The sequence below is a fragment of the Hipposideros armiger genome, unplaced genomic scaffold, assembly GCF_001890085.2.
Source record: "Hipposideros armiger isolate ML-2016 unplaced genomic scaffold, ASM189008v1 scaffold_426, whole genome shotgun sequence".
In the NCBI taxonomy this organism is placed as follows: domain Eukaryota; kingdom Metazoa; phylum Chordata; class Mammalia; order Chiroptera; family Hipposideridae; genus Hipposideros; species Hipposideros armiger.
This window is the reverse complement of record NW_017731776.1, coordinates 135,466-147,139: the sequence shown is the minus strand read 5'-3', so window position 1 is coordinate 147,139 and position 11,674 is coordinate 135,466. Positions and strand designations below refer to the sequence as shown.

The 11,674-nt window shown below is 52.4% G+C and overlaps 1 protein-coding gene across 1 annotated transcript in view; it reads left to right on the top strand.

Annotated features, from left to right (window-relative positions):
- Positions 1-7,101: 7,101 nt before the first annotated feature.
- Positions 7,102-11,674, top strand: part of TMPRSS6 (transmembrane serine protease 6) — a 46,229-nt gene continuing 41,656 nt past the window's right edge. Inside the window, exon 1 of the mRNA XM_019664645.1 lies at positions 7,102-7,297. The gene's annotated coding sequence lies outside the window, so the exon portion shown is untranslated. The remainder of the gene's footprint in view (positions 7,298-11,674) is intronic.

Here is an 11,674-nt window from a genome sequence, read left to right as displayed (position 1 = left end):
CCTTTCAGACTCGCAGATCTCCAATTTCTTGAGCTGTATTTGTTCCCTCACCAACCCAATCCCCCAGTCTCTCTGCTCTCCCCTCCCCACACCTCCCAGCTCCCACTCCCAGCAACTTCCAGGGCCCGCAGGTACCAAGAAAACCATGGTGGAAACAGACCATGACTGGGATGAATAACCTACCACCGTCGCCCTAATTATTGGCCTTCTGGACAACTCCAAAAATAGTTGAGAAGCACATTAAAAAGGGATAAGAAAACTAATATTTATGTTCCAGACACTGTGCCGGGCACTTCCCAAGCATCATCTCTTTTCACCTGAAAAGGACCCCGTGAGGCAGGTGTTATGTTCCGCATTTTGCTGATTAGGAAACTGAGGCCCGCAGAGGTTAAGAAATGCAGCCGATGGTTGATACGGCCAAGATACAAACTCAGGTACATGCAGCTCCAGAACTTTGGGTCCTTTGCATATACAAGCCTGCATGGGAGACAAGTACATTAACTGGGGGGAAAAGACCAAGCAAAAGTCCATTCTAAGCTTTCTGGCAACCCATTTGGAAAAAAAAAAAAAAGCTCGCATTCCATGACTGGGGTTTTGGTTGAAACCAGCCCCACCCCTGTGACCCGGCAGCCTCGCTTCTAGATTGAATCCCTGCTCAGCCTCCTCCTTGGTCCCCTTGCCCCTGCCACCTGCCCCTCTAATTTTTGTACCTCTGAGCCCTGCCAGGATGGCCTTGCTCGGGGTCACATCTGGCCACGCCCCACCCCTGCTTAGCTCCCCCACTGACTGCCTGTTTTCTTTCAGGTCAGTGGCTGAACCCTTTCATGTGATAGTCCATGCGCTGGGGGACCTCAGGCAGGTCCCATCTGCTCTCGTGCCTCAGCCGCCCCTTCTGTGAATGGGATAGTCAGATTGGATGATTTCTAAGTGCTCTCTTAGCCCTACTAGTCTGTCATTTCAGGGGCCACACGAAATGCGGCTTGTGGCTGGGACTACGTTCTCTCACTTCAAGAGTAGGGGAGACGAGAGAGGAGGACAAGGACCACAGCTGACTCGTTTACTTTGGCATCTGCTGGTCCCTGGGTTTGAAGTCATCCTGACACCCAAACAACCCACTCCCAGACTCCCCCACATCCCTTGGGACCCCACTCAAACATCGCCGTTTCTCGGAGGCCCTTTGAGTATTCCCAAGTAGTGATGATGACTGCCTCCTGCTGCCCCTTTCTGAGTTCCCTCTGCTAAAAACCATCTTTTGTGCTGTGAGTCAGACCCTGCATGAAATTCTAGGGCTATAAGGATGATAATAATAGCTGTGGAAGAAAATCAGCCAGACCCCATTAGCACAAGACTTTATTCAGAAATACCAGGCCTGAGAAGGCTGTGAAGGAGCCTTCCAACTTAGGGAAGGAAGGCAGATAGAATGTTGTACTCGTAAGAAGGACCCAGCCAGAAACATTCTAGGCTTAATACGTCTTCAGTTGGTTTGGGGAGCAGTTGGTGGAGGATGGCTCTTGGAAGAGGGAGAAATTGTGCTTGCAGACTAGCCGCCACGGTTTGGCAGCTTGAGTTTTTATCGACATGTAGTGGGGGAGGGACAGCTGTGGGGACAAGGACCTGTGAAAGCCACAGTAGAACGTCCTCAGACCTCCGGGGTCTCTCTACGGAGCACTGAGCGTGCATCGGGCTCTGCTCTAAGCACACTGTGTTATTAACTCACTTGATCTTTTACAACAATGTCAGGAGAGAGGAACTATTCTTACCCCATTTTACAGATGAGAAGCCTAAGGCACAAGGTGGCTAATGACTTGCCCAAGGTCACACAGCTAGAACACAGTCAAGCAAGGATTTGAACCCAGGTGGCCTTTAGCATTCACATGACTGGCTCTTTATAGCCTTTAAAGTGTGTGCATGTCTAGTGTGTCATAAAATCTCTCAGTGGCCTAGAAAGACAAGAACAATTGAGACTCTGAGTCCTACGTCACAGATGAGGACAGGAGGTCCCATGAAAATGGTGCTGTGTCCCAGGCCACACAGTGAATTTAGGGGGCAAGAAGGGTGGACTGGAACCCTGGGCTCTCACCCCTACATCCTACTGTCTCGTGGCCACTGTCGTTGGAGACGAAGGGCGTGTTGGGTTGTTGATTAAAGTTGAGCTCAGCACCAGCAGCCCGGGCCTGGCCCCTGTGACAGCCCCGGGACATCCCCTTGCCGGCTCGCTCAGAGACATTTTCCACCACCACAGGTATGACACACTCGATGGTCCCGTCACAGCACCGGGGAGGTGTGGCGGTGCTCAGAGCTGTGGGAAAGCAAGGCAGGAAGTGCTGAGTGGGGAGAGAGGCACCCAGTGTACAATTCCAGGAAGCCAGGACGCAGGGGGGGGGGCTGGAGGGAGATGCAGCATCTTCCATTCCTCCGTGCCCCTGGCCTCATGCCGGGCACTGGTCACAGAGAGGAGGCTGGTGACTGCCCTGTCTGCAAAGCCCCCAGCCCTGTGGGGGAGGGAGTGACCATAGAGGGCACGAAGAAGTAAACTGACAGTCACTCCTTGCTGCTTGGAAGAAAATCAGCCAGAGCCTTTATTGAAGATGCCTGGCTTGGGAAAGCTCCTAACCTGGGGAGGGAGAGTGGAACGTTGCATGGGGCTTTTAGTAAGAGGGGCTCAGCCGCAGCTCAGCTAGTTTGGGATATAGTTGGTTGAGGATGGCTCTTGGGAGAGGGAGGAATTTTTCTTAGAGATACGTTCATTCATTCACTCAACATGCATTTCCAAAGGGTCTGTTACGTTCAGGGCATGGTGCTAGGTGCTGGGATCCAGTAGTGGACAAAGCGCCCTCTGCCCTGCCCTGAGACACCTGCAGCCTCCTTGGGGCAGCTGGTACGGTGGTTAAAGCTCTAAGTCTGGACCTCAGCAGTGTGGATGAAATCCTGGTTCTGGTGACTACAAGCTGTGGCCTTGAGCAAATGCCTGAACTTCTCTGTGCCTCACTTGTCTCATCTGTAAGAGAGGGGCAAGTACCAGGATGTGAGGATTACAAACATGAGTGTATGCAAAGTGTTTGAAAGAGATGGGACAGGCAAGGACAAGGCTGTGACCAGGGAAAGCCCAGGGCTGCAGACGTGGCAACAGCTGGCTTGCTGGCTTGCCTCTCAGGTGCTCTCGCTGTCTTGGTGATGCTGTTTGGACGGGGCTGACCTGCACACAGGTGCAGGTGGGGGTTCTATTGCCCTCCCTCCACCTCCTTGCCCTTGCCAACCTCCTGCTCCTCACTGTCTGTCTCCCCCGGGCACCTGGATAGGTCTGAGAATTTATAGGTTTAAGGTGTGACCTTCCCTAGGGGTATCCAAACACCCAAAGGGATGATTCTCTGATGAGGGGATTCCAGGAGATGTGACAAAGGTGAAAGGAAAGCTATTGGGTCTTCTACCCACCTCTCAACTCCAGCTACGTTAGCTGCCACCAGCCAAGGGCACCGAGTCCCTCCCACTTGTCCCACTTGTCCCCTTTGAGCCTCAGTCTCTTCATCTATAAATTGGGTGAAGGGTGCTGGGGAGAGGAATCTGTTTTATCTGGAAGCTCCCTTCTGGCTGAACCGTCTGTTCCGTGGCCTGTGGAAGGATGGGGAGGGTGTCCCCACTCACTCTGATAAAATGACCCAGCAAATTTGCCATTGCAGTCCTCCTCCCCCATCTCGGTTTTAAATACCTGAAGGAATTACTGATTGGAAAAGCCTCATGTGATATGCTCTGTAGCCAACCCTGCAGTAGGCAACCCATTCCTCATTTATTCTAACCCATTTATTGAGCTTCTACTATGTGCACTGCGCTGTTCAAAGTAGACATTGGAGAGAGTTGAGATTGCACAGGACAAGGCTTGGTGTTGGTCAATCCCAGGGTTTGAGTGGGTGGCCCCAGCCAACGGTCCAGCAACTCTTGTAACAGCAGGTATAGAAGAGGCCCCCACCCCACCCCCCACAACATTGGTCAGAGCTACCAGCCAGGGACTGAATAAGTTAGCAAGGGAATTCTGTTGCTGTGCTTTATGCAAATATGAAACTAACAAGAAAACCCTTACTGCTGGGATCCCAAACTCAGATGAAATACTGAGGGGCAGAGGGAGTGGGGGGGGGGCAGCAGTGTTGAAAATGATGACAGTGACATGTAGTGAGCGCTTAGTAGGTACAGACACTTGTCAGCTTCTCACATGGTTTATCCCTTTTTATTTCCACTTACAAGTATTGTCTCATTTTCTGGATGGGGCAACAGTGGCACAATAAGATCAAATAACATAGCCCAAGGTGATGTGGCTTAGAAGTGTGGGAGTCAGGGCCTGAACCCAGGCTGCTTTTACACCCATACAGTGTAGGGACAGTTGGGAGTGGTGGGGTCTGTGCCACACTGAAATTGCTCAGGGCAGCCACCACTGGTTATTACCATGTTGGGAGGCAGGCCAGATCTTCTAAATTTTTAAGAGAAGCTGAAAATTCGGCTTTTTATGATGTGTCTTGATTTTTAAATATCGGCCACTAATTTTTTAAAAATGTGAAACTCAAGTAGGCCAAGTAAAATGTGTCTGCACATAGACAAGGAGTTGGAAAGGCAAACCATCCTATGGGATTGATTATAAAGGCCGAGTCTCAATAACTCGGCTGGGCTGGGTGGTGCACCCTCCCACTCCTGTGCTCGCTGAGCCCAGCCGTGCCCCTGGGTCAGCCCTGACCCTGACCGTCCCATCCATCACTGTATCCTGGCGCCTGCCACAGGACGTTAGTTGAATGAATGTGTAGATTGACGAATGGGTGAGGGAGGCAGGAAAGAAGAGAGGGAGGGAGGGAGGGACAGTTACACAGAGGTTCCAACGATCTGGGTTTGCACAACACATGGCAGAAGGGACCAAGCCCCCAGACATTAGGACCTCTTGTGACCCCACGAGGATGAACAGCTGCCCTGACGACAAGTTACCAGGAAGAGAGGCGCTCCCACAGGCCTGAGCAGGGCTGGGCGCTTCCTCTGACGGGCATCCGGAAAGAGGCTCCTTGGAGACCCTCCTGTGGCTCCAGCCAGGGACCAGGCTCCCTTGGCATGCAAGAGCCGGATCCTCAAACTGAACTACCTGTCGGGGAGGAGCTCTGGCTGCAACATTTTGAGCTCCACCCCCGCCCCCAAAGTTATATATATGTTGAAAATCGGCACTCTGTGTGCCTTGGAAATTTTTATTAACTCTTTGCTTAAGGACTTGCATGTATAGTAATGATATTGCGCTGTTATTTTATTTATTATTATTATTTTTTAATGTTTTTTTTGGTGGGGGGAATTTTTTGGGGGGAATTGGGGGGGTGGGAACAGTGCTGGGGAATTGGGGGAAGGAGAACAGACAAGTTGCTGTCGTTTTTTGTTGTTGTTCTTCAGTCTAGTTGTGGAGGACGTTGCTTCACTGGCCCAAGTTGGCACCATCATTGCGCTCTTCCCGGGCGAGGCACATCAGTCGCCGGCTTCTGGACGGCCGCTCACTGCGGCTGCTGGCCGCTCACGCTGGCTGCTGGCTACACACGGTAGCCCATGGCAACCCACTGCCACAGGGGCCGCAGCCTACACCGTCGCCGGCGACTCATGGCAGCCCAGCTCCAGGTCGAGCTGTTGTTCAGCATCTTAGCTGTGGAGGGCAGTGTCACTGGCCCTCATATGTGGGATCCGAACCGGGGCTCTATGGCGTCCCAAGCCAGCTCCTAACCATCGCGCCACTCGGCCAGCCCTGTTATTTTATTTTTTTAAATTTATTTTTGGATAGACTACTGGAAAGAGCACGAGACTGGGAACCAGGTAACTGGGTTCCAATTAGAACCCTACCGCAGCCTTGCTATGTGACCTTGGGTGGGTCCCTCCAACCCCCTACTTGGGGCTCGGTCTCCAGATATGTTCTGGGAGCCCCTCCTACTAGGACCCCACAGCGGAGGAGGCCAGACTGAGTGACACATGCCGAGTTTCCATTCTGTGTCCCCGATATGACTTGAGACAGCGCCTTTCAAACCCCAAGCCCTTGCTCAGAAACCACCCCCTGACCACCCGGCTGGGAAAGCAGAGAGGGGACAGGCCAGGGGCCTGAGAAGTTCTCCCCCAGTGTCACCAGCAGACAGAGGCCGGAGACCAGGACCCAGGACAGAAGGGGTGAGGAGCCCAGGGGTGGCGGAGAGGCAAGGAGGGACAGGACACAGAAGAGGTGATGTCAGGTGGATTCTGAAGTCAGGGGGTCCTGGGTTTGAATCCCACTTCCTGGCTGTTTCACTACAGCAAGTCACATCTATTCTCTGAGACTCGTTTTTCTCACCTGTAAAATGGGTGAAATGGCCATTTTCCTAATTGCAGGGTGAAGCCAGTCCTGTTTCTAGTTAGCTATTTGATCAAGTCAGTCTTAGGGCCTCCATATGGGTCCTAGAGGCCCTTAGGGACCTTGAATCCCTTTATACATGCGAGAAGACAGGCCACCGAGGCAGTGACTCTCCTGAGGTCTCATGCTTGAAACAATGACAGGCCATCCTGATGGTTCCCATTTCTGGAAGCACTAAGAAGAATCCCTAAGTACTGCTGAGGGCCCGCCCTGTCTGGTGCTGTCAGGACAGAGCACCTGCCATCTGTCCCACTGTCCGTCTTTCCCTGGCTGGGCTGCATCCTTCAAGGACAGGGAGTCAAGAGTTATATCTTTCTGTGGTTTGGGGCCCAGCATAGGCTGCCGCTATAGAGGCTGCAGGAGGGAGAAGGGGGCAGGCTACCCCTGTGTTTGTGTGGGAGGACAGCGAGAGTGGTCGTAGCTCAGGTGTAGAGAGAGAACACGCTTCAGAAGTGACTTGAGGACCCAGGGCTACATGGACCTTTGAAAGAGCAGTCCACGGCATTGTCAATAACCAGCCTCCCTCGCCAACTATAATAAATGAACTTTGTCCCCCAAAACACACGCTCAAATCCTAACCCCCTGTACCTATGAATGTGGCCTTATGTGGAAATAGGGGTCTTTGCAGATGTAAATAAGATGAGGTCACTAGGGCAGACCCTAATCCAATATGACCTATGACCCACGTCTTTGTAAGAAGAGAGGAGACACTGGGACAGACACAGAGGGAGACGGCCGTGTGACCACAGAGGCAGAGATCGAAGTTAAGCGGCCACAAGCTGAGGGCCGCCAAGGCTTGCCAGCCACCACCACGGCTAGGAAGAGGCAGCAAGGATCCTCCCTTAGAGCTGAACTTCAGATGGCGCGCGGTCCTGCTGACACCTTGATCTTGGACTTCTAGCCCCCAGAACTGTGAGACAATAACTTCTGCTGTTTTAAGCCACCCTGTTGGTGGCACTTCGTTAGGACGGTCCTAGGAAACTAATACACCACCTTGGAGCCTAGAGAGGATCTCAGTCCTCCTAGACACCTATCTAGACAGCATCTGGCTGGAGCACACGGAGCCGCTCCCCCGCAATCCTCTCGCTGCAGCCTATGAGCCCCGCACTTCCCCAGAGGGTTTCAGAGAGAGGCTCAGCCAGCAGAGAATGTTCTCCAGGGTGGGCTGGACTCCCAACTCGCCTTTGCCCAACAATGGCCTCCTTGAGCTCTGAGGCTTGGCTGACCCACAGGACAGGCTGACTAGGAGAGGTAGCTCCCCCGCTGTCTCCCAGCCTAATCCCCTCAGAAGTGTACCGTCACTCTCTGTACTGGATTGAATAATGTTCCCCCAAAACATGGAACCTGTGACTGTCACCTTATTTGGACATAGGGTCATTGCAGATGTAAGCTAGTTAAGATGAGGTCATACTGGATAGGGTGGGCTCTGAAGCCAGTGTGATTGGTGTCCTTATAAGAAGGAAATTGGGCACAGAGACACGGGGAAGATGGAGGCAGAGAGTGGAGTGGTGCTTCTCCAAGCCAAGAAATGCCAAGGATTGCTGGCAACTACCAGAAGCCAGGAAGAGGCAAGGAAGGATTATCTCCTAGAGCCTTGAGAGAGGGAATGGACCTGCTGACATTTGGTTCTGGCCTCCAGAACTATGAGAGAATACATTGTTTTAAGTCACCCAGTTTATGGTAATTTGTTATGGCAGCCCAGGAAACTGATACACCTCCCAGCAAAGAGAACTGAATGGAGTTCCTGTTCCACCTGCAATGGGCTATGGGACCTGGGGCAGGTCAACCTCGCCTCTGAGAACCTCAGTCTCTCCTTCTGCTGAGTGGGGACATGGAACTCCCAAGCCTGGACTTGAGGCATTACTGTTAAGGGGCCAGCGTGGGGCTCAGAACTCAAAAGCCTTACTGTATTATCATCGGAGGACTTGACAGTAACTGTTATTCGTTCACTCAGCCAGCGTTTGTTTGTCCCGTGTGCCAGGTGCAGCTCTAGGCTGAGATCCAGCAGGGGACAAGACGGACAGGACTTTGTCGTCATGGGGCTCACAGTCTAGGGGTGAGGAGGGAGCGACAACAAGGAAACTGCTTAAGACAAGGCACGGCCTGAAGGCCTGATGAAAGGGCAGCTCTCTGGGTCCTTCAGCCTCTTTGGTGGGCAGTTGTGAGCACCTGCTGTGTACATGGTCCTGGGAGGAAGCGGACACGCAAACAGGCATTGCCGTGGCATTTACCTGATAGGCTCACTCGGCATTGTGTTAGTTTGTGGTGGAGGGGAAAGGGTTGCATAACAAAGCACCACAAACCGAGTGGCTTCAACAGCAGAAATTTATCTCACAGCTCAGGAGGTGAGAAATCCAAGATGCAAGGTGTTAGCAGAGTTACTTCTTTCTGAGGGCCGTGAGGTGAGGAAGAATCTATTCCACGCCTCTTTCCTAACTTCGGGTGATTTGCTGGCAATCTTGGGCTTTCCTTGGCTGGTAGAAGCATCACCCTCATCTCCGTCTTTATCTTCACATGGAATTCTCCGTGAGCGTGTCTGTCTCCGAATTTCCCCTTTTTATAACAACATCCGTCATATTGGATTAGGGGCCCATCCACTCCAGTATGACCTCACCTTAACTAATTACATCTGTAGCACTCTTATTTCCAAATAAGGTCACCTCCGGAGGGACTGGGGCTTAGGACTTCCACATATGAATTTGAGGGGACACAGTTCAACGCATCACGACAGTTTTTTTGTGCCTCCCGGAAGGCAGGCAGCACTTGTCCCCCTGGGAGACACCAGGGCTGAGGTCAGGCTTGTGCTGGCCCGGTGGCCTCCCTCTTGGCGTCACCTCATTTTTAAAAAGTCTTATGAATGGGATGTTGAATAGCCAGCTATTTTCTTTCCAAACTAAGGACTTCTGGACAATGTCCAGGTCTGTTGGGCAGAAGTCAGACATGCCTCCTTCATGTCCCTGTCCCCACTGCCCAGGACACGCCTGGAACAGTGTAGATGCTTCATACAGGTTTGTGTAATTAATAAACCAGGAGTCCTGACTTCAGAGTTCACCAGGGCCTTGGTTTCTGCAAATTGGGGCTAAAAATGACATTGTCGAAACAGTTGTGAAAAGCGAATGGGCATAGCGCCTAGCCCATAGTGAGTGCTCTCTGCAGCATTAGCCAGGACCTGGAAGGCCATTATCACAAGGCTGCTGTGAAGTGGGAGGGAGGGCACAGCTGCCCGCCCCCACCCCCAACTCCATCCAAACCTTAAATTAAAGAGAGGCAGCTAACATTTTGTAAGGGCCTCCCGTGTACCGGGCACAACATCTGTCATTTATATCTGTGCCATCTTTCCACCTTCAACAACCCAGCTTTGTCATCCGCATTCCACAGATGACAGAATGGTAGCTTGGGGAGGTGACATTTCTTGCCATATCACCATCAAGTGCAAGAACTGGGATTCCGGCCACATCCTCCGACTCTCCAACCTCTGGCTGGATTCTTGTCACCTGAGCGTGGTGGGCACACTGAGGCCTGGCCTCCAGGGAGCTTCTCTGCTCCTGGAGACCAAAGGGGGGCAGTGTTGATGTGAAATGCTGATGCCTAGGCAGCATTGAGGCCTTCATCCTCTGTGTGTGAGTGTGTCCCTTTGCTGCAGGGACAAGGGTATCCAGGCCACATAGTTGCCCTGTTGATAGAAGGAAGTCTTCTCTCAGTGGCAGGCTGTCCCCCACCCGTGGCTCTCTGAACACCTGGGTTGGTGGCACTCTTGCCCATGCTTTCAAATGCCTCCCTTCCCATTTTGCTGGCCCCTCATGCCAACCCCTCCCCCCTGACTGTGGCCGATAGATCGATGACTGGCCAGGCGACAAGTACAGAGGACATTGATTGAGCAAGGTCTTCTGCATTTCAGACTGTCCAGCTACAAGCCTTCCTGGTCTGGGGGCCTGGGCCGTTTGCCTTTCAAAGGATGGGGAGGGGTACAGAGGCAGGGCTTGGGGTGTCTTTGCACCTGGCCCGCATGCCACCCCCACTCCCATCCCAAGCACCTCTCCCTTGGAAAGTTTGCAATGGGGTGTGGGCCAGGGCCTGGGAAAAGGGGAGGTTGGAGGAAGGAGGAACATTATCTGGGTCTGGGGTGGTAGAGGGTGGGACAAGGAGGGCGTCCTCAGTCCCAGGTCAGAGTTATGCACATGGGCAGGGCCCTGGGCAGGGTTGAGCAATAGGAGACATGAGGCAAAATGCTCCCCACCCAGAACCCCTAACCAGCCCCATGGGACACCCTCCTGCCCTGATCCAGCCCTTTTCTGGTCTGGAGATGGTACACACTGTACAGAGCTTGTACCCAGCGCCTCTGTGCATGGGCTCCTACTCCTGATGGACACCCCTCAGGACACATGTGGACCCCATATGCCCCCAACACTTGCACGCAGCAGGCCCCCTTACAAAGCATATACAGGAGCATGCACATGCGTGTGTGTGTGACACGCGTGAGGTGTCACATGGTAGATATTGCACAGGCAGCTTTCCTTACCTTCACTGGCAACTCTGTGCAATGCTGACCTAGCCCAGACACACTGGGCACACACACCTCACACTACACACACACACACACACACACACACACACACACACACGCGCGCGCTGGGACCCACATGTCATAGCACTCAGGGTCTCAGATGTTAAACTTTGGGCCTCATTGCAACAAATACCAATCAGCCTGTGCACAACCAGAAAACCCTGGGTCTGCCCAACCTGTGCTTAGGAGCACAGTGGGGTCAGATCCACCGTCTCTTACCGCAGCTCTGCTCACTAGCACTGCAATTCACATTTGTGAATTTCCATGTTCTACTTGTTGCCACACTTGTGATTTCCGTGTTCTAGTAGTCACATGAAAGAATATGAAGCCAAGCAGGTGAAATGAATTTTAACAATATATTTCATTTATCGCACTATAGCCAATATGTTACCATTTCAACCTGTCATCAATATAAAAAATTCTTATTGAGGTATTTGACATTCTTTGTTTGCACTACCTGGTGTGTAGCTCAGCCATGCAGTAGTCCATCTCAGTTCAGACAGACCTTGCCCCAGGGGCTCCAGAGACACAGGGGGCCAGTGGCCATCAAAATGGGCAGCATAGCTCTATAGAATCAGGTAGAAATTCAAATAATTTCCAGCTTAATAGAAAACAGCATGCTGCACTCCACCCTCTTCTCTCCTGTCCCCAGAGCACATGGGCCCAGTCTCCTTTTCTCTCTCGGGCCACTGGCTCCTCGGGTCTCACCTGTCCAGGTAAGGAGA